Below are 24,862 nucleotides of genomic sequence, written 5' to 3' on the forward strand. Positions count from 1 at the left end.
ATCTGACTGCTCAAAAAAAGAATAACCTGACCTCAAATAATTAATTCAAAAGAATGGCCTTGAGAAAAAAGAAATCTTAACAATAACCTATACATTTCATTAAGCACTTACGTCACAAAAATCTACATTACGCGAACTACTGCAATACAGCGAGCGTCAGTACTAACAGCTAAATGAAAGATTCTAAATACTAAAGCCACTAATAGGCATGTGGCTAGCAAAGGAAAGATTTTGTTGCAAAACAAATAATGTATTTTTTTAGCTTAATAATATGACATCCAGTTCAGACATAAACATAAATCGTCATTGACATCCAGTACAAAGGTATACAATCATGAATAATATTCAATCTCCAAGTCGAACATGCATGGATCGTTAGCCTACGCTAACACTTCAGACCTCTACCCTCCATCAAGGCTAACTTCTCACATCTAACATCCATCGCTGCTGCCCGTTCACCTTCAACTGCCCGACAGTACTTCCATCACTGCTGGTAACTAATTTCCAACTGTCCAACACTACTGGCGATTAACTTCCGACAACGAGGCCAACCAGCCACAGAGTCTCTTAAAAAGAAAGCGCAGTCAGAGATCCAACGCAAAGCGCTACACAGCGCTGCCAACACAGAAGCAGCCCACTTACAACTTGTAGTTCCTTCAATTAATTATTATTATTGTTTGTCGACTGAGTAAAAATAGTCATTTAATTTCCCACCTTAGAATTCCACGTTAGAGTGATTTTTGAGGTAGTGATTTCTTTGGGCAATTCATTTCCATTATTCCGATACGATTTCACATTCAAACATCGCAGGGTTTTGCGTACGCGAAGCTGGATGTTTCTTCTGCGATATTTCAGAAAGTATTGGCAGGAATGTAGCCAGTGTATATGATAGCTGGCAGCGGTGGTGACGATAATGTAAGGTCGCAATAAGACTGCGTTCCAGACGACCACGTACCACTACCGAAAGGGAAGACCACCGGGTTTGGCGTATGGGTCTGGCACATGGTACTGCATCTGTAGCAGCAATCTGAGCAGCAGTTGGCCCCACATTGACACAATCAACTGCTACAAATCGGTTACTTTAAGGGCAGCTCCGAGCCAGACACACTGTAGCGTGCATTCCATTGACCCCAAACCACAGCCCTTCGCGACTTCAATAGTGTCAAGTGAGACCTCACTGGAGGGCAGGGTGGTGGTCGTTTGTCTTTTCTGATGACAACTGGTTCTGCCTCGATGCCAGTGATGGCCTTGTCTTGGTTATGAGGCCAGTTGAGGGCGTGCAACCAACTTGTCTGCGTGCTAAACACACTGGACCTGCATCTGGAGTTTGGGGTGCGACTTCGTACGACAGCAGGAGCACTCTGTTGTTTATCTCTCGTACCCTGACTGCAAATCTGTGAGTCAGTCTGGTGATTCGACCTGTTGTGCTGCCATTCATGAACAGCATTCCAGGAGGTGCGTTGGTAACACTCGGCTACATACGGCTGTTGTAATCCAACATGCTCTACAGAGCGTCGACATTTTTCCTTGGCCTGCTCGATCACCAGATCTGTCTCCAGTCGAGCACATATGGAACATCATCGCACGACAACTCGAGCGTCATCCACAATCAGCATTAGCTATCCCTGTATTGACCGACCTAGTGCAACAGGCATGGAACTCCAATCCACAAACTAACATCTGGCACACGTACAACACAGTAAATGCACGTTTGCATTATTGCAGTCAACATTCTGGTGGTTACACCGGTTGTTAGTGCACCAGCATTTCACTTTATCAATGACTTATCTCGTGCTTGCATTAACGTGTGATCTTGCAATGTTAATCACTTAAATAAGTTATGAGGTCAAATTTATTCTACATCTACATCTACATTTATACTCCGCAAGCCACCCAACGGTGTGTGACGGAGGGCACGTTGTAAGTAGGCTGTTTATGTTTTCTTTATGTAAGTTTGATGTTTATGTTTTCTTATTGGCAACGTTACGTAGCGCTCTCTGTATGAAAATCACTGGCTGTGCTGTGTGCAGTATGTGGCTAGTTTGCATTGTTGCCTGCCATTGTTGTCATGAACTGCTATAGCTGGATGTGAACAGCAGATAGCGTTGGGCAGTTGGAGGTGAGCCGCCAGCAGTGGTGGACGTGGGGAGAGAGATGGCGGAGTTTTGATAATCTGTAAGACTGAATGTCAATTATGAATATTAAGGTAAATACATTGTTTGTTCTCTATTAATATCTTTCATTTGCTAACTATCCCTATCAGTAGTTAGTACCTTCAGTGGTTTGAATCTTTTATTTAGCTGGCAATAGTGGCGCTCGCTGTTTTGCAGTAGCTTGAGTAGCGAAGATTTTTGTGAGGTAAGTGATTTGTAAAAGGTATAGGTTAATGTTTGTCAGGGGCATTCTTTTGCAGGGATTTTTGATAGTCAGATTGCGTTGCGCTGAAATTATTGTGTGCCAGGTTAAGCACAGTCTTGTACAATTGTTCTAAGTGGACGTTTCACATGTAAAATTGTTCTAAGGGGACGTTTCATATGTCGACCCTTAGCCTAGGATACCTCACTGGAATCTTCTGATTTTTTCTTGTAGTTTGTGTATTTAGTGTAGCTTTTGTTTATAGCTAGCGCGTAATTGTAGAGAGAATCTCCTTTGTAGTTGCAGTCTTTCATTGTTGTACTGTAAAACAGTTGTGGTATGCATGTAGATTTGCACCAAGTATTTCGCAGCTGCAATTAACTAGATATTATTTTCAGTGCTATGTTAATGTGTTCTCCTATTTTTGCTCTTCAAATTGTGTTTTTCTGTGTTATCATGTGAAATATTGTCACAATAATGGCGTGTGAAAAACGTAACACTCGGCTCCAAAGTAAACTGAGAAACGACAGTGAAGACGAAAGCAATGTGTTAGCGCCACTGTGTAATGAGTTAACTAATGTTCAAAGTAGTAATTTGGTAACTGTGCATAGGGAAATGGAGCGGACGTCAAACAATGGCGTAGACAGTCAAACAGGTAGTGAACAGGGAAGCATTATCGATCGGTCGGTCGGCAACAGCTCGCCTCAGGAATCCGAAATGATAGGACACAATATTGCAAATACTGTAGATTCAGGTTTTGCGTCCTCACCGTTTTCTCAAATAAGTCAAGACACATTTTCAGCTTGTCAAAATGTGAATGTTGCCGGCGCAAATGCACTGCCGAAAAGAGCAGAGGAACAGATTCCAGACACTAATGCATTGTTATTACAACTAATGCAACAAATGGAACAAAATCAGAGACAGATGGGACAAAATCTTCAAAAGTTAGACACAATGGAACAAAATCTTAAAAAGTTAGACACAGTGGAACAAAATCTTAAAAAGTTAGACACAGTGGAACAAAATCTTAAAAAGTTAGACACAGTGGAACAAAATCTTAAAAAGTTAGACACAGTGGAACAAAATCTTCAAAAGTTAGACACAATGGAACAAAATCTTCGGAAGTTAGACACCACACTTGAACAAACACGTGAAGATCTAACTACTGAGTTACATAACATTGAATCGAAATGCCAAAAAGTCTGTAATGACGTAAAAACACAAATTTGTGAGCATTTTCAGCCTATTTTTTCGCGGCATGAAAATGCATTACAGAATCACGAAGCAGCCATAAAAGAACTGCAAACTATTGTTCATGAAAATCATGAGACCTTGCAAGCTAAAATGGACTCAGTTGCATCTACCGATTCGGTTACGCAACTTGCAAAAACTCAGGAAAACTTAAAGGACACAGTAGAAAGACACATGGGGGAAATTAGTTCATTATCAGAGAAAGTAGCCGAACTTTCGGATCAGGTCACTAACTTATCTACAAAGGTAGATGATGATCTGAATGACACAAGACCCGTAGCCTTCACTGACACAGAAGAGTATGAACAAATTAGAAAATTCAAACAAAATCAAAATCAAATCAACACACAGTACAAAAGAGAAATGCGGGAATTACAAGATCAGCTGACACAGGTAATACAAGAATTACATATTTCAGAGGATACTCGCGCTCCAACACGGGAAGAGGAACTTAGAAATACGGAAAAGCCACAAAATAATAGCACAGGGCATTTCGGTAATTATGAAAGAAATTGGCAAGGTACACCGAATTTTGAGATGGAACCGCCGAAACGACGTGACAATGACCGACATGCTACTCGCCGACACGATGATTTTGACTATAAGCTGTTCATTACTACACGTAAATTCAAAACATTTAAGAATTCTGGTAACGACATTCATCCACAAGCATGGCTCCATCAATTCTCTCATTGTTTCCCTCCCAACTGGTCATTGGAGCACAGGTTAGAATTTATGTGTGGCTACTTAGAGAATGAACCAGCTGTAAGAATGCGATCGGTCATTCACGATTGTCACAGTGAAGGAGAATTTTACCATGCGTTCCTCTCAGCATATTGGTCACAAGCTACACAAGATCGCGTAAAACATAGCATCATGATGATGAAACACTTTGAACAATCTGAATTTTCCAGTCTTGTCAAATATTTTGAAGACATGTTGCACAAGAATCAGTACCTATCAAACCCATACAGCCCCTCAGAACTCATCCGCATTTGCTTAATCAAACTGCCTGAACATTTACGACATATTATTTTGGCAGGACGTTGCAAAGACGACATTGAAGCTTTTCAGGGATTGTTACAAGAACTGGAAATTGACACAGACAGTCGCGGGATGCGAAAACAGGAAAACAATCACTACAGGTCACATCCGTCTCAATTCCGTGACGACAGAAACAATAAATGGCCACGACAAACCTATTCTTACAACGTAAATCGTGATCAAAACAGACACCACCCATATGATAACCACTGGCAGAGTAATAGTTACAGGGAAAGATCACCTTTCCGCGGTAATGACTATCACAGAGACAATCAGAGAAACAGACAATATGGGAACCAATATAACTATTATCAAGGGAGACAGAATAACTTTAGACGCAACGGTCCAGCACGCAGTTACGACTCAGGCAGAAATTCTCCACCACATGACCGACAAGAAAGAAACTATCGAACCTACCGACATGACGACAGACGATATGATCGTAACGACAGACCTGAATTGCATCAGAACTGGCGAGTTTTAAACAGAGCTGGGCCCTCTGGGCAAGGCGAATTTGTGGAAGTTAGGCCTCCAAATCCCAATAACGACGCGCGCCAACAAAGAGACAATAGGCGATGACTCACACCACTGGCAGCCACAAGACGTACTTATGAAACTGACGACGGAGCTGCCGTAGCTAGTAATTACGTAAAAATGGAAGACATTAGGGACATCTTACTCCAGGAACACGACGTAAAACATAACAACATTGCATATCCTGTGATTCACATTACTGTAAATGACGTAAAATTTACGGCAGTACTTGACTCTGGCAGTCCCATTTCAGTAATTAGTGAAACAGCTTTTAGCAAATGCAACAAATCGAACGATTGCCCCACACTTCCGTTACGTAAGATTAAATTACAAGGTGCAATCTTTGGAAAAAGTGTAGATGTACGCCAACAAACCAATTTAGAATTCTTTTGCCAAAGCCACAGCTTCTCTATGAACTTTCTTATTGTTCCATTATTGTCGACGGAAATTATACTGGGAGTAGACTTTTTGAATGAATACAAAGCTTTCACGATGCTGAAATAAGTTTAGAGAAAGAAGGTATGTCAATAGCTTTGAAATTTGAAGACTGGCTCTCAAACCATGATGAGGAAATTAATCGGCTTTACCTTCTGTTAGATAACAGTTCGGAATTTTCTACGGAACTAGACACTAACAATCACTCTGCAAGTACTGACAGGGATGACATCGACGGCATATTTGAAATTAATGAGTTAATTCAGAATAAAATTCAGACAATTGAGAATTGTAATGACGCTGATAGGCAGGACCTTTTTGAGATTTTACAAACACATTCCACAGTTTTTACTCACAAAACAGGAACAATCAAGGGGTTTCAATACCAATTTCGTGTTCGTGAGCATACTAAATTTTGTGTTAGACCATACGTAATTCCAGCACATTATAGGGACCGTGTTAGAACAGAAATACAATCTATGCTTGACGAGGGCATTATTGAGCCTGCAGTAAGCTCATACAACAATCCGTTACATGTTGTTGAGAAGAAAAATGGATCGATCAGACTTGTCTTAGATTCGAGACAAATCAATACTATCATTATTCCTGAAACAGACAGGCCGCAGACGATGGAAGAACTTCTTCAAAATTTTAATGGTGTAAAAGTGTTGTCTTCCATTGATCTCAGATCCAGCTTTTATCAGATCGAACTTCATCCAGAATGCAGAAAATACACAGCTTTCCTTTGTTTCGGCGTTTGTTATCAGTTTCGGAAACTTCCTTTTGGTTTGAACATTTCTTCAGCAGCATTCATTCGTGGGTTAAATTCCATATTACCTGAGTTCTTAAAACGTCACATCACTTTATATGTGGACGATATTCTAATAGCAGAAGCTTCATGGGAACAACATAACCGCATCCTCAACAGTTTGTTACGTATTTTTGCAGAATCTGGAATTACAGTTAACTTGGAAAAGTCTGAATTCGGTAGGACAAAGGTGAAGTTTTTGGGACATATTATTTCTTCTGAAGGCATTCAGCCGGATCCTGAAAAGTTAGAAGCAATTAGAGCCATTCCAGTTCCATCCACAAAAAAACATGTCCGCAGTTTTCTAGGTCTCGTAAATTTTTACCGTCGTTTTCTGAATATGCAAATTCTAGTTACACCAAAACTTTGTTCTCTCACTGGAAAAAATACTATTTGGAACTGGGACGAACAAGCACAGTTGGAATTCAATTCTTTGAAAGAAGCGTTACTTCACGCGCCAATACTAGCTCATCCAGATCTGTCACAAGATTTCTGCCTTAGCACGGATTCTTCCAAAGTTGGTCTTGGTGCCCATTTATTTCAAGAAGCCATAGAAAATGACACTACCATACAGAAAACCATTGCTTTTGCTAGCCGAGTGCTAACAAAATCTGAAAAAAATTATTCCGTTACTGAATTAGAAGCTTTAGCTATCGTTTGGGCATTTAACAAATTTCGTTTCTTTCTTTCTGGTAAGCACGTAAAAGTATACAGTGATCATCGTGCATTACAGTTTCTTATGTCTTCAAAATTAAATCATGATAGGTTAAAACGTTGGGCATTGTTTCTGCAAGAATTCCGCTTCACAATAGTCTACATTCCCGGCAAGGAGAACATTGTTGCGGACGCGCTGTCACGCGCACCGGCTGGGCTTGAGAAAAGTAACACAGAAAGCAACCTCGAGAAAAATTTCAGTATTCTTTACATTCAGAAAGTCGCCTTTGAAAGCTTCATCACCACATCTTTAAAGGACATTGCTCATGAACAAGATAAAGATCCGATTTGGAAAGATATCAAAAGTAAATGGCATGAAAAGACACACACTCAGATTCGGCATTATTACCTGGTTAGAAACAACATACTCTTCAAACGCTGCACTGTTGATGACAAGCTATGGGTACTTTGCATTCCAGACGATTTTGTTAATAAGCTCATTTGGTACATTCATTTCAGCTACGCACATTTTGGTCCACGAAAATGTTATCATATTCTTCGAACGACTTGTTATTTTAACAATATGGAAAAGCGAATTCGAAGAGTCTTGTCTATTTGTAAACTTTGTCAAAAGGCGAAACCATCTACTATCTCACATCGTGCTCCGTTGTTTCCTATTATTCCTTCCAAATTAAAAGAATTTGCTGCTGTTGATCTCTTGGGACCCCTTGTCACAACATCGAATGGATTTTCGTACGTTGTAGTCGCTGTTGAACTTACTTCAAAATTTGTTTCTTTCACTCCGTTACGTAAAGCCACTGGACGGTCTGTATCCAACGCCTTTGTTAAAAATTTCTTACGTGAAGTGGGACACGTTAGTAAAGTCATTTCAGATAACGGACCGCAATTCAGATCTGCTGTTTGGTCACGCATGCTTCGGAATCATAAAATCAAACCTGTTTTTATTTCATTGTATTCACCACACTGTAACCCGTCTGAACGGATTATGAAAGAAATCAATAAGCTTTGCAGACTTTATTGTCACAGAAAGCATCAGCATTGGGACAGATATTTACACTTATTTCAAAATGTGCTGAATGAAATGCCTCATGATTCCACTGCTTTACCACCTACTCTTGTACTGAAGAATGTAGAACCTCCAAACAGAATCAGAGAGCTTGTACCTTTCCCGAATACACGTAAACTTCGACACAAAGACATAATTGATTTGGCTCTTAAAAATATAAAATCTGCAGCAGACAAAAGGAGAAAACTACACGGTAAAGCAAATGCAAAGAAATTATGTATTGGTCAGAAAGTTCTCATTAAAGCTCATTCATTGTCAAATAAGAAGAAACACTTGAGTCACAAATTCTTTCTAGTTTACAATGGACCTTACAGAATCCGACGTATACCACATGATAATTGCGTTGAAGTTGAAACTCTGCGTACTAGGAAGAGTAAAGGTTTACACCACATTTCTCATGTAAAACCATTTATTGACAGATAATCTGTTTTTAACTTAGTCTTTGCAATTTTCACTTCACGCTACTTGTACAATTTGTCAGACTTAAGAAACTGTTAACATGCAACATTTTGGTTTGCATACGAGTGGATTCTGGATTTGAGGTGCTTTCTGTGAAATGCCAGATGACACAGTGGTTGGTTTGTGTGACAGCTACACGATTATATCACGACGTTACTAATGAGTGACAATTTACAATGTTGCTTTTGCGGTGTATCTGTTTGATATCTGCACAGTTTTTCTGAATTCTTCTGTAAAGTAAAACATGTTTTAGTAGTAACTTTTGTGCTATTGCTACAAGGAGACAGCCTTTTCCGTAGGACAACAATACGTTACAGCACAGTACTTTCCTCATCACGGCAATAAGCGTAATAACTAAGTTATCTATACGCAAAGCATTTCACTTTTGTTTATCATGAGGTAAGTACATTGGCTTCTGCTGAACTTAGCTTTTGGAGGACGATAACTACGACACTTCCCAGAGATTATCTTAGAGCAAAACGCACATTTAGCGCTACAGGACACGTACTTGAGTGATTAATTTTGTACTTAAAACATTTATTTTTAAAGATTTTTGAATTACAAAGAAAGTTTTTCGTGATACATTTCATTCCATTGCTGTAATCTGTAACACCTGAGGGTATAATTACAATAAACCTCAGGGGGGTACACGCCTGCTTTGTGTACCATGTGTTTGGCAAGCGCAAGGAGCCCTAGCTAATATGGTATTTGCTTATACAACTTTACACATCGGTACCATATTTCTCTAACACATAAATTACACACCTATCTGATCATTTAACAGAGAAACAAACATCCTTTTACTACGTCAGTGACACATGTTTACGCCATTACAGAGTTGGATTACTTCACACTTAAGAAATTGTACTTTGTCTGTACTTTCTGCACTGTTCATATTTTTTTTGGAACCATTGTGATACTATGAGAACTTTGAATGATGTATTTGGTAAGGGAGTATGATTTTAAAGTACGTTGGAGGCAGATGACACTTTTGACATGAGCAGAGAATTTTGTTAGGTTTTGAAATTATTGGAGGAAGCTACGACGATTTTGAGATTTGACTGAGGTTTTATGATGTTATTTTTACGACGACGATGTGTATTATGCTGTTGCGGTAAGTTTATGATCCATAAGCTGATGCTATATGAGTTATTTGATTATGCTATGTATCTGTTATGATGAAATATGGAAAAAGTGTCGACGAATAAGGTAAGGAGTAATGAATAGTGGTTAGGGACTCTTGACCTGTGAAATATTTTTATATGAGACTGTCACTGTAGCGGAAACTGCTGTCGTAAATATTTCCGTAAGAAAGTTAAGTGACCACCTGCAGATAATGTGACGTGGGCACCCAGGTGTGTCAGACACCTGGAGAACAAGCCTTTTCAGACGCTCAGGTAGAAAAGAAAGCCATTAGGGTGTGCCAGAGGCACAGGTGGAAGAGAAGGACAAAGAGAGGGCTATACATCTGTTAATGACATTCCTTTGTAGAGGGCATCGCTAATGCGACACGCTCGCTACTTGAAAACATATGATTTTTGTAATGCGTTGTGGGCACACAGCTGTGTCAAACACCTGGAGAATAAGCCATTAGGATGTGCCTTTCATCGCTAATGCGACACCCTCGTTACTTAAAAAATTTATGATATTTACTGAAATGCCTAACAAAATGACAAGAAATATTTTTACATCTGCACACCTGATTATGACAAGAGTCTTTGTACGAGAGTTGAGAGCAATTAACTTATGAAATGAAATGTCACATGACTACTGAATGACATTTTTATGCTTTGGTTTGCGTAATTGCTTATTTCATTTGATATCTGGTTTCCAGCTGTGTTGCAGCATTGCTTTTATAAAATGAAATGCATTTGCTAATGTGAACTCTTTCTGTCAACAGATTTATTAAATAATTATTTTATGATCCACATTCTTTAAAAAAGGAGCACTTGGAAAGGAAAGAACAATAAGAAGGAACTAGCAACAGTAAAACAAAATTTTCTTTTCAAGTACATGGTAATATTTTTTTTACAATAAGTTGTTATGGTGCACCACTTTAATTACATAGACATTAAGATGACCACTTTAATTACATAGACATTAAGATGTGAATATGCATTTCCCTTGTCTGCATTGTTGTTTTTACTGTAATATTTTTTCTGCTTGAGCTATGTCATGTTTAGGTATAAGTTGCTGCTGTTTGCCAGGCATAGTGTTATTGAATTTGACTTTTGCTAATTTATGCTGCTAGCTTTGCCAATTTGCATTTTTTGTCATTTTTGTTTGTGTTGATTTGTTGTGATGCTGCATTGCCTCGTCCCTTGGTATATATATCTGAACTCAGTAGATTTAAGTTAGCTTAAGAGGGGGTAGACTATATAAGAAACTGACTATGGAGAATAGGTAAAGAATGCATTGCGAAGAAAGATTTGGGCCCCAATGAGTATTGTACAATCAGAAATAATTATTTTGAAAGAAATATGAATAGAATACAGGAACGAGGTATAGGTAGGATTTTCTTGGAAATAAATGATGAGGTAAGCAATGTGTGAACATATAAATACAGAAAGCATGCTTAGATAGGATTTTTTGGTGGAAGCAAAGGTTGAAATAAGACGAACGATCTATGGAATGAAGGGAGATCTCCAAGCAAAATACTGCAGTAAAACAAACCCTGTCCTTTCCTCTTTGCTGCTTTTTCCCAATATGTAATTGTGTGTTGTCCTTTCTTTTTGGTGTTATTCCGCTATGTGTTTGTGTACCCTTGTGTATTTGTGTTTTTCCTGTCTTTATGTGTTTAGCTGATGAGAGCTCTGTTGTAGACTTTTTCTAATAATATGTTATTTACTTTGTAAAGATGCTTAGACATTATTTATTCTGTTTTGTTTTAATGCTCATGTGTGAAGTTGACGTTTCAAAAGTGTTTCTGATCTTTTATGTATGTACTCATGTCATCATTCCTGTAACACTGATGTATATGTTTATTTCTATTGTTTTGTAAAGCCTGCACTACAAATATTATCTGTATTGTTATGTTTTTAATGATGTATTTTGTATCTTTGTAATTGTATTCTTATGTTATATAATTGTAATTGACACCAGTTACTCAAATTCAGTAACTTGTAAGCATTCATTTCACTGCACACATTTCTGTTGGTCATAGTATATGGACAATATGTGAGAAGTAGGGACTGTTAGTGTTTGCACGTGTGTTAATAATTCAGCAAGGGACTGGATAACAGCATTGCTGGTTCTAAGGACAATTCCCAAAAACTTTGTGAATGCACAAGTGGTGGTTATGGACTTGCTCTATTATCCGCAAGACTCTTCAGTGGTGATTGTGCACCTGCACAGTCACAACAGATGGCTGCTGGCCATCTCTACAAGGACTACAGTGGGTCTGCATCTTTGATGGCCCACCAATACAATTATCTCTACAAGGACTACTGTGGGTCTGCATCTCTGGTGGCCCATCAATACCATACTCTCTACCAGGACTGCAGTGGGTCTGCTCAGTGATGACCTACCTACCAATATTCGTCAGAACTTCGAATGACTCTGCTGTGGGTTTGCTCCATTGTGGCCCATTACCTGTCAGCATTTCAAGAGTCAGCACTGTCTTTCCGTTGGAAGGACAACACTACTTCTTCAAGACTGCATGGAAATCCACTACTTCTATGTGCAATTTCTTTTACTAATGAGACTTTGTGAAAAACAAAAACTGTAATTACTATTATGATGAACAATCTGGACTGTCTTTATGGACTGTGAGAAAATTTTAGCTGTTGACCAACATTGTATAAATAAGTGTGTGCATTTTATATCTTTGTTACTGTAATTGTGAAAAATTTTTGTCAAATCTGTATTGGCCAGTGCCCAACACCATTTGTAAAAATTTTTGTGGGGAGCATGGGGGCTATGTAAGTAGGCTGTTTATGTTTTCTTTATGTAAGTTTGATGTTTATGTTTTCTTATTGGCAACGTTACGTAGCGCTCTCTGTATGAAAATCACTGGCTGTGCTGTGTGCAGTATGTGGCTAGTTTGCATTGTTGCCTGCCATTGTTGTCATGAACTGCTATAGCTGGATGTGAACAGCAGATAGCGTTGGGCAGTTGGAGGTGAGCCGCCAGCAGTGGTGGACGTGGGGAGAGAGATGGCGGAGTTTTGATAATCTGTAAGACTGAATGTCAATTATGAATATTAAGGTAAATACATTGTTTGTTCTCTATTAATATCTTTCATTTGCTAACTATCCCTATCAGTAGTTAGTACCTTCAGTGGTTTGAATCTTTTATTTAGCTGGCAATAGTGGCGCTCGCTGTTTTGCAGTAGCTTGAGTAGCGAAGATTTTTGTGAGGTAAGTGATTTGTAAAAGGTATAGGTTAATGTTTGTCAGGGGCATTCTTTTGCAGGGATTTTTGATAGTCAGATTGCGTTGCGCTAAAATTATTGTGTGCCAGGTTAAGCACAGTCTTGTACAATTGTTCTAAGTGGACGTTTCACATGTAAAATTGTTCAAAGGGGACGTTTCAACGTTACGTGCCACTGTCATTACCTCCCTTTCCTGTTCCAGTCGCGTATGGTTCGCGCGAAGAACGACTGCCGGAAAGCCTCCGTGCGCGCTCGAATCTCTCTAATTTTGCATTCGTGATCTCCTCGGGAGCTATAAGTAGGGGGAAGCAATATATTCGATACCTCATCCGGAAACGCACCCTGTCGAAACCTGGACAGCAAGCTACACCGCGATGCACAGCGCCTCTCTTGCAGAGTCTGCCACTTGAGTTTGCTAAACGTCTCCGAAACGCTATAACGCTTACCAAATAGCCCTGTGACGAAACGCGCCACTCTTCTTTGGATCTTCTGTATCTCCTCTGTCAACCCGACCTGGTACGGATCCCACACTGATGAGCAATACTCAAATATAGGTCGAACGAGTGTTTTGTAAGCCACTTCCTTTGTTGATGGACTACATTTTCTAAGGACTCTCCCAATGAATCTCAACCTGGCACCCGCCTTACCAACAATTAATTTTATATGATCCTCCAAATCGTTTCGTACGCATGCTCCCAGATATTTTACAGAAGTAACTGCTACCAGTGTTTCTTCCGGTATCATATAATCATACAATAAAGGATCCTTCTTTCTATGTATTTGCAATACATTACATTTATTCCCGAAATTCCGTTACTCTACATTAATTATTTTTTGATATTGTGATTCTTTCCGTTAGTGTATAATTATTAACGTAAACCTACGTATAAACACATGTAAATTGCGTTAACCCAGACTAAAGCTGATGCACTGTTTACCAATACACTCCCTTTGTGCTGCCACTCTCTGACACCCTCTACCTTTGTTTCCTCTCGTCCTAATACCAGGGTGCGTCCTGCTCATCCCGGGCCCTTCCTTTATAACCGTCCATTACCATTCCTCTTTCCTTCCCGAGGAAGAAACTAATAGTTCCGATAACTAGGATTCGTTCTTTGCACTTTTAAATGTGTCTGATGGCAGTAGGCAAAGATGAGGCACAGTGAAATAAATAAATAAATAAATAAATGTCGTGTGACTAGGGACTCCCGCCGGGTACACCGTTCACCGAGTGCAAGTCTTTCGATTTGACGCCACTTCGGCGACTTGGGCGTCGATGGGGATGAAATGATGATGATTAGGACAACACAACACCCAGGCCCTGAGCGGAGGAAATCTCCGACCCAGCCGCGAATGGAACGCGGGTCCTTCAGATTGACATTTTGTCGCGCTGACCACTCAGCTACCGAGGGCGGACAGTGAAATAATACCACTATTAAGATTTGACTGCTGGCGCCATAATGGCTAAGGCTCGAGTTATTTAGCTGATAGTCAACTCTCTAAGTAGCTGCCCCAGCATAGAGCTTCATTGTGACAGTGTTGGTTTCAGCAGCGGAAAGTAAATTTTACCATCTTAACGTTGTCTCCTGTGTCATTTTAATGGTGGTTTTAAAATATTGTGTTATATATTTGAGAACAACATTAACCTAAATACAGACACGAGTAATAAGCATTAACCTGTCTCAGTTATTTACTATATTTCAAAAAAAATGTGTGTGAAAGCTTATGGGACTTAACTGCTAAGGTCATCAGTCCCTAAGCGTACACACTACTTAACCTACATTATCCTAAAGACAAACACACACACTCATGCCCGAGGGAGTACTCGAACCTCCGCCGGGACCAACCGCTATTATATTTCAATACAGTTTTGATTTGCCAAGTGCGTGAGGCAAATTGGAGTAAGAATCAAAGGGGCATAGTGAAACGTTTCAGTTTCTCACACAAGACTAAAAGAAAAAGGGGGCAATAACTACTGATGCAACTTTTTTTAGATGTGATAAATGGTTCGTCATTGTGAATGGTCTACAGACATTAGATTATTCCCTGAAGAGTCAACGAAAGAACGCGTTCAACCTCGTCAGAATATAGTGAGTATTTGTAAAGCAGATAAAATGAAAGAACTGAAGCACCCAACCCTCATCAGATATGTGCAAAAAGCAAAAATGCATACTGATGAACAAGGGGAAGTTACGTTTAGGCCCAGTTTCGATTGCAGAAGAGTTAGTTTCTGTGGAGCAGGAGAAAACGCTAGCACATATCATTTTACAAAGCTCAAAAATATTTCAGTTTCCGAGGCCTAAAAGATCACCGGATCTACATCTACGTGCATACATACACGTCGAGAGATAACAGGCCCTGAAAACCATGCGCTCCTCCCACAAACTGCCTCCATTGCTTTCCAAAAACAATATCAGCTGAGCTGGTGAAAAATCCTCAAATTCAGTTGAATAAGGACGCCAGGAATACTTATCGGGGACTACGTGATAGCACATCACCGTTTACCACAAAGGTTAGACGCCCATATTTATCCAGATGTCTTCAGTCCCCCAGGTTTTCAGGTCCTTTGGCACCTCTTCCACCCGGTACTGCCTTGGTCGTTCTATGGGACGTCTTGTGTTCGGTTTCCCCTCAAGTGCCTTCTTCACCCGTCTTTCTTCTGCCATGCGAGATACATGATCCGCACACTGGATTCTTTTATTCTTCTGATTCCGTAGAATTGTTGGTTGTTGCATCAAGAGGTCGTTTTTCCTCATCCTTCAATCTCTTTTAAGATCGGTTCCCATATCTTCCTCATACTCTTCTTTCATCTTAGCTTTCCCTGATATTGATTTTTAGTTGAGCGTGTCCCTGAGGGAATTCATACATTTCATTCCCACTGCTATTTTTTCCTTGTTGTCCATTTCTATCCTGTTGTTACTTGTAAACCAAGATCCCACGTATCTGAACTGGTGAACTCTCTTTAACCTCATGCCATCTATCTCAAGAAATTCCCCCTCCTCTTGTTTTCTTTCTAATTGCTTGTACCTTGTTTCGTCTTGATTCACCTTAAACCAACCTTCTATAACTGGTTGTCCATTAGCTGGTACACTTCGCTGACCTCATGGTTTGATTCACATAGTAGTACTACATCAATTGCATATGGCTCTCAGGTGACATTGAACAGAATACACGAGAGAGAATCCCCTTATCTGAGACCTTTCTCAGTCTCGAACGTTTCTGGTTCAAAAATGGTTCAAATGGCTCTGAGCACTATGGGACTCAACTGCTGTGGTCATAAGTCCCCTAGAACTTAGAACTACTTAAACCTAACTAACCTAAGGACATCACACACATCCATGCCCGAGGCAGGATTCGAACCTGCGACCGTAGCGGTCGTGCGGTTCCAGACTGTAGCGCCTTTAACCGCTCGGCCACTCCGGCCGGCGAAACGTTTCTGATGTGATGCCTCTGAAACGCACTGCAGACCTTGACTTACCCTTACAAGTTTGCACCGTTCTAAATAGCTTCTCAGGGATTTCACGTAATGCACTGTACAGGCTATCCTTGTGGATGCTGTCGTATGCACATTGAAAATCGACGAATAGCCTGCAGACATCTTAACCATATTCCCAGTGTTTTTCAGACAATTGTCTTACGTCGAAACGTGATCTATTGTCTATCGGTCTGGTCGAAACCAATTTGTTATTCCTGTATGCCGTTCTCTGTGAAAAGCTGTAGTTTTCCGAGGATAATTCTAACAGTACCTTCTAGGTTACATTCAGAAAGTTGGTACTGCTGTAGTTAGCACATTCAATTTTGCTTTCGTTCTTGTGTATCAGGAATATCATGGCTAGCTTCCTTTCATTTGGCAATGTCTCATTTTTCCGTATCAACTGGATCGGTTTACATTTCTCTAAGTGCAAGCTCTCACCTCCCTCTAATTCTCCACTCATTCTGTCCTCCCCTGGGGCTTTGTTGTTTCTGCGTATTTTGATCGTAATTTTCGAACTACTCGCCGGCGCTGCATTACTTATTCAACATAAACGAAGTATGTTTGCCTGCGGGCGTGTGGCGATGACGAAGCAGTGCAACGGGTCCATTCACGTAAGCGGAACTACGTTTGAACAGATTTTGTAAAACTGTACTAATTACTGTAAAAAGCCATAAGACGAGCATTTTTGTTGTTGCTTTTCCTTTTTTAACACTAAGGGAAAAACAAAAACCTGAAGGACTACAAAAAGCAACTTGTTTAATTGTTTTACGTTTCCGTTGTTTATTTACAACGCATTCATTATTTTCCTAACTGTGTGTGCAGTTTATGAGATGAATAAATGTTAGATTTTTGAAATTTTTTGTTTGATTAACTCTAGCCATTTAATCTTTCCTGTGACGGTAATGAAAGTAAAAAGACTTTTAAACGTTAAGCAAAAACTGATTGCGTTTACATTTCAATCTAAACTTAACCTTTAGAAACACAGGACTCTTGTTGTATGAATATCAGAGAAACAAATCGATTTAACTGTTAATTTTATGCTGAAAATATTCTCAAAATTTTGAGGTAAAATTTAGATAAATGTCAATTTCACAATTTGTAAGCGCAAGAACAAGGTATATTTAATATTCAAGGATGATATTAGTGGGAAAAAGAAATGAACTTAACAACTGACTAAATTGGTGGCGTAAAAGGGTGCCGCACGCATATGCTGACGCATAGGTGGCTTTTGTGTGTCTATTTGGGGATATTTGCTGGCTTATAGTTATACATCTCGACTCCCCCCCACACTACAGCGGTATGCTGTAATTTGCACCCCGTACAATACGAATTTGAGTACTTAATATACCGGTATAGCTATGTCAACGACATAATGTGCCTAATTGATGACCCAAATACACACAATGAAAAGCTACACACTGAAATGAATAATTCACACCCAAATGTTCATTTCACATTACAAACATAAACAGAAAATAAACGGTATCCTGGGTATTACCATATGAAGAATAACTAATACACATGGTATGGGAAGCACACAACCACAAGTACCACCATTCATAATCAATCAACAGTCATTGACACAAACAAGCAAGCATCAGATTCATTTTCCACAGATTAAACAGCTGTTGGTCATAGTACGAGGTGCATTCGAGTTCTAAGGCCTCCAATTTTTTTTCTCTGGACTGGAAAGAGATAGAAACATGTGCATTGTTTTAAAATGAGGCCGCGTTCATTGTCAATACGTCCCAGAGATGGCAGCACGAGCGGCGAGAATGAGAACTGTTTTAAATACTTAAAATGGCGACGTCTTCCTTACTTGAACAGCGTGCAATCATTCGTTTTCTGAATTTGCTTGGTGTGAAACCAATTGAAATTCATCGACAGTTGAAGGAGACGTGTGGTGATGGAGTTATGGATGTGTCGAAAGTGCGTTCGTGGGTGCGACAGTTTAATGAAGGCAGAATATCATGTGACAACAAACCGAAACAACCTTGGGCTCGCACAAGCCGGTCTGACGACATGACCGAGAAAGTGGAGAGAATTGTTTTGGGGGATCACTGAATGACTGTTGAACAGATCGCCTCCAGAGTTGGCATTTCTGTGGGTTCTGTGCACACAATCCTGCATGACGACCTGAAAATGCGAAAAGTGTCATCCAGGTGGGTGCCACGAATGCTGACGGCTGCCCGTGTGGCATGTTGCCAAGCAATATTGACGCGCAACGACAGCATGAATGGGACTTTCTTTTCGTCGGTTGTGACAATGGATGAGACGTGGATGCCATTTTTCAATCCAGAAACAAAGCGCCAGTCAGCTCAATGGAAGCACACAGATTCACCGCCACCAAAAAAATTTCGGGTAACCGCCAGTGCTGAAAAAATGATGGTGTCCATGTTCTGGGACAGCGAGGGCGTAATCCTTACCCATTGCGTTCCAAAGGGCACTACGATAACAGGTGCATCCTACGAAAATGTTTTGAAGAACAAATTCCTTCCTGCACTGCAACAAAAACGTCCGGGAAGGGCTGCGCGTGTGCTGTTTCACCAAGACAACGCACCCGCACATCGAGCTAACGTTACGCAACAGTTTCTTCGTGATAACAACTTTGAAGTGATTCCTCATGCTCCCTACTCACCTGACCTGGCTCCTAGTGACTTTTGGCTTTTTCCAACAATGAAAGACACTCTCTGTGGCCGCACATTCACCAGCCGTGCTGCTATTGCCTCAGCGATTTTCCAGTGGTCAAAACAGACTCCTAAAGAAGCCTTCGCCGGTGCCATGGAATCATGGCGTCAGCGTTGTGAAAAATGTGTACGTCTGCAGGGCGATTACGTTGAGAAGTAACGCCAGTTTCATCGATTTCGAGTGAGTAGTTAATTAGAAAAAAATTCGGAGGCCTTAGAACTTGAATGCACCTCGTACATCAGGAACGGCCTGGTGGAGGCGTCCCTTTGCTTGTCACGCGAAACAGTGTACGTCCACATTGCAGGCAGCGCAAAGAGTGGGACCGAGCACGGCATCCCACGAATGTCACTGTCAATGACATCTCTGACTGCGACCATGATGACAACGCGGCGACGCAGCTGGTGATGGCCGTCACCTGCCTCTAGTAAGCGAGTGGCTCCCCGCTCCGGTGGTTGCCCTTTCCTGTGGTCGAACAGCGGATCTCGTGCTGCATTTCAGGATTTCGATGCAGGTGTCACAGATCCGTGGTGTAAGCTGTCATAATGAGACAAGAATGATTTAATACGTGCTAAGTGCTTATACAATCCAGAGCTTATGGCATGTACTCCAAACACTTCCGTGGTGGCAAGTGAGGAAAGGCTATCGTCCTTCCATTAGCGTGTTGCAGCATCGGCTGTTGCTATACCGCGCCAAACTGGCTTTGCTTCACAACGCCTGTCAGCCTGTTTTGCTACGCAATGCGCAACACTCTTGCCTGCTTGCGGCTGACTCTATTCCAACTCACTTCCGCTCAGGTGCATTTTTTTGACCGAATACGGTCGATATGCTGTGTTGCCCAACTTTTTATCAAGACCCGGACCCTCAGATCGACCTGACTAGATTATGCTTTACACTAGAGTTTCCGGCGGCCAGCCCTTCTGGCCCTGTTTCACTTCTTAAGAATTGAAACGTCCCCTTAGAAAACTTAATGAATTACTGTGTTGATAAACCTGTTACATTATTTGATTTTCAAACAGCTAAGCAGAACTGAACATACTCAGACATTTCGCTCTTTACCTATTCTGATCAACACTAAACTGACACACAATATTTTTAGCGCAACGCAATCTGACTTTCAATAATCCCTACAAAAGAATGGCCCTGACTAACATTAACCTATACCTTTCTCAAATCACTTACCTCACAAAAATCTTCGTTACTCGGACTACTGCAATACAGCGAGCGCCACTACTGCCAGCTAAATAAAAGATTCAAACTACTGAAGGCACTAACTACTGATAGGCATAGTTAGCAAATGAAAGATTTTGATAGAGAACAAACAATGTATTTACCTTAATAATGTTCAAAAGTCATAATATATATAGCAGTTCATGACATCCAGTTTTACAAATTTACTGTACCTGATGAACTCCGCCATTTCTCTCCCCACATCCACCACTGCTGGCGGCTCACCTCCAATTGCGCAACGCTACGCGCTGTTAACAGCCAACTGCCCAACACTACAATGGCGAATATTACTCCAACAATGCAAACCAACCACAGCCTTCACACAGCACAGTCAGTGATTTTCATATAGAGCGCTATATGGCGTTACCAACATAAAAACCTAAAGAGCCTACTTGCAGAATTATTCTAACAACTGGTTTCCTCAACCCCATCACCTAATCTTATACATTCCTACAGGGCCCCTTGCCATGCTCCTTAACTCAAACACCAAGGAACTTATTTCATTACTAGGCTTCTTCCTCAATAACTTCTAAATCTCTATTCCCAACTTACAGTCTAAAATTAATTAAAAAAATGCCTCTGAGCACTATGGGACTTAACATCTGAGGTCATCAGTCCCTAGAACTTAGAACTACTTAAACCTAACTAACCTAAGGACATCACACACATCCATGCCCGAGTCAGGATTCGAACCTGCGACCGTAGCGAAAATGAACAAATTATCCTCATTAATAACCCTTTGTGCTTTCATCTTCCTTCCGGTCCTTTTATGCTCAGGGTATCCAGTCCACTGGAATCTGAACGATGGCTGAGTCTGAACTCAGTCTTGTGCTTCATCTCCTAGTTACCAAAACAGGGACTTTGCTCAAAAGAACAAATGCTGCTTCGGTGGCAGGTATGACAATAGCCAATGTTCTCTCTTTCCAGTACTGATTTTTCCGATATAAAATTACATGCTGAAATAAGGTTTCCAGGGAGACTCGTTCCTCCTACTAGTTCAGAAGCGTGTTTATAAACTTATTAATTCCAGCCTTAGAGTTTGATTTAAGCTGGTTAGATTTGCGGCGTGTAGCACTTCCATAGTCTCCTCTGGCTAATGAAAACGGGTCTGCGAAACATTCATGTGGCCTATCCCTGAAATTGCGATGGACAGATGGAAAGTAGGCCCCATTATTTCGCACACTGTGCCATTTCATACCAAACCACTCCCATATAATTCTAGCCACGTTACTGACTTAAGTTTCACGAACAACTAGCCACTACTACCGTCTTGTCAGAGGTAGAGTGCAACCAATGCGTTTAGGCCTGCTGAAAGTGCAGTTCCGGCTCGATCACATATTTATTACACTCTCTTAGCACCTTTTGTCCCTTTAGAAATTTCACTGCTTAGGGATCCTGCTCCTCTCTTATTATCAAATTCGGACAGACTGTGATTTCCCCTCAGTGACATTTTTGTAACTTTGCTTCCTCCATTTCTACATATATTCCCTAGTCTTTGGATCTAATAATAGTCGTTGCGTTTTTATTCTTACGAAGTTCTTCAATGTCCAGCATTTGACAGGATACGCATGGAGTATGTAGCACTCGTAACGTGTTTGTTGCTACTGGTGTAGCAAAGGAAATGCAAACTTTCATTCCATCAGTTCTCGCTGATACTGCGATTACCTTGAAATAAAATGGTAAGTTTTTGTGCTCGGGACCCTCTAAATACTGCTCTGACGACAAGAAGTTTATCCCTAGCTAACCTCTCACAGCCCACTGCATAGCCTCCTGTAGTTCTGTTACTCTCTCTTGTGCTTCCCAAACAGTATCTTTTACGGACTGCAATCATTTTGTCATTACTAGTTCCCTATATAAGACTTCTACTTCGGTTTGTAGTTCTGTGATTTTCAGATTAACTGCCTCTTCTGCAGCTCACCTACGGGCAGAATTACCTGTTACTTTCCTCCCGCTTAAATTCATTGCTGCTCGGCAGCTGCTTATACTAATTTCACTTACTCTATACCTAACCCAAACAAGTATTGAATGACTATTTTCTAGGCCTTAAACCATACGGGTTCCTCTTGTTTACTTTCCATATCTTTCTCCTCACTCACCATTCCTGGTCTATATATCCTATCCATGGAATAACTTCCAGGCTTCCTTGAAAAGGTTTCAACCACCCTACATGTGCAATTGAATCTTGAAATGAGAACCAGATCAGAAAGCTAATGTTTATAAAATGTGGTGGGAAGCTAATTGGTCAAACCAGAGTTTGTGTAATCTTATAGAGTTGTTTTGTGAGGCATGAAAAGGTCAAGCTGTTGTAATAAAATTGAAGTAATGTATCAGCTTGTAATTAGGATGGCATATAAAGAAACAGATACATGAGGAGATAGTTGTTCGACTAAATGATGTGAAATATGATGAATGGAGAGGCCAAGGAGCCTGGAGTAGTATTTTTATGTAGTTATTGCAGCGAATATGGAGGGTTGATGTAGTTTGAAGATGTATATTATTTGCAGTTGAAGTTGGTGTTAAATTGAGGGAGTTATGTGTAATGAAGTGTATTTAGTACGAGATGTTTGAAGTATTGAAGTATATGAGGATTGATGTAGGTTGAAGATATATATTTATTTGCAGTTGAAGTTGCTGTTAAGTTGAGGGAGTTATGTGTAATGAAATGTATGGAGTACGAGATGTTTGAAGTATTGAAGTACGTCATTTAGCACATGAGCAACATCTGTTTGCAAGTTATTTGTAGGTATACATGTTTGTCTGAAGTATGCTGAATAAAACAGAAAGTGTAACTCATGAGTAATGAGTAATTCATGTATCCAATTAGCTATCAAACTCAAGTATGGTTGTATTTACATCAAGCTTTAGAATCAGAATTCTGGCATTGTGTAATGTATAATAAATATCCATATAGCAGATTTGGATTAATGTTACTATAATAGGAAATATTATATTTCTCATCTGAGCATTAGCAATGGCAGTAAATGTTTGGCAAAATGAAATGATAAGTAATTTAAAATTTTCATTGGATGACCACATTCGTTATAGTGATGCAAATAGTTACATAAGACATATTTAGTGGCATAATGGAGCATTTAATATTATTGAATCTGTAGAGGTATGAGGGATTGTAAAATAATTGCATAAGTCAAGGTGTAAATGCTATATTTTGTTTTGATATTCAATTTCGCTTGTGTTAAGGACTCAAATGAATAAGTTGTGAATTCCTTCCTTAACTTTGATGTGTTTTGGCCAAGTGAGTTATAAGTTAGAGTGATAGTACAATGGACGGCAGGAACCCCGCTGAAAGGACGTCATACCAAAGGGGTAGCTGGCATTCAACTAGTTTGTTTTCTTGTCTTTGCTGTAGCTAGTTATAAGAGATTAACCACTAACAACTATGTAGTTAATGGCCAGACAAACCTTTGAAAATGAAGATTTTTGGTAATTGAATGTAAGATAAGTTTGTAAAAATATTTACCATGCCATATTAATTAAGATAGATTGATGTTGTATGATGTTTCTGTAGGGGCAGTTTGCTACCGGAGTCAATAGGGTATTATTTGTGAGATTATGTAACTTTTCAGTATGTGAACCAGAACTTATGTTCCTCATTTTCATTTATATACTATGTGATAATTTTTTCCTATTATTCTTTTTCGCCTGTGGCTACAAAGAAGGTTTTTAGCGCGGGGATGTAAGGGATCCGTGATCCCACGAACATAGATGCTAGTATCCGACGCCCAGGTCGATAGTAGACAGGAGTCGATTGTCGAGCGCTGCAGTAGGCAAGGAGACTAGTGTGGAGTACGTAGTAGCACGGGAGTGTGTCGAGTGGGAAGTAGTGCTGGAGAGACGGGCAAGAATGGTGGTCGAGTAAATTTACCGAAGTGTGACAGATGAGCGTGTCCCCCTAATCGTCGTGGGGTGGACCCTCATCGATACCGATTCGCGAGTGATATGACACCAGAAGTGACAAGTGCCGAATTTCGTGTTTCGCGTCAACCATGTCGGCCAGCAACAACCATGGATTGCAGTGAGGATTGTTGTGGATGTTAACCATCATCATTGCGTGTGACGAAATACCTAAAATCAGCAACCAATAAGAGATATAACTGTAATTAGATGTGGAAGGCGAAGGTAGCAACTGCCTCAGAATTTGTGTGTTAGTAGGAAATATATATCAGTTTGTACATCGCTAACTTTGTGGTCCTTAATAATAGACAAACTTTCAATCATTCCACTATTCAGTCGCAAAACAGCTGCACTCGGTTGAAATACCCTCAAAACCACAGCAGGAAAACCGATAGCCTTCATCCATTAAGCACACGGTCATATAATCATAACAATTAACAGTTTGGCGGCTTCAGAAAATTACACAAAATCCAGTACAGGAATTTAAACGGGGGTGTTTCAACGTCCACTGTTCAAAGTGCCGTCAATGCGAACAACAGGTGACCGAGACGTGCAACCTATGAC

The sequence above is a fragment of the Schistocerca cancellata genome, chromosome 5 (assembly GCF_023864275.1).
Source record: "Schistocerca cancellata isolate TAMUIC-IGC-003103 chromosome 5, iqSchCanc2.1, whole genome shotgun sequence".
In the NCBI taxonomy this organism is placed as follows: Eukaryota; Metazoa; Arthropoda; class Insecta; order Orthoptera; family Acrididae; genus Schistocerca; species Schistocerca cancellata.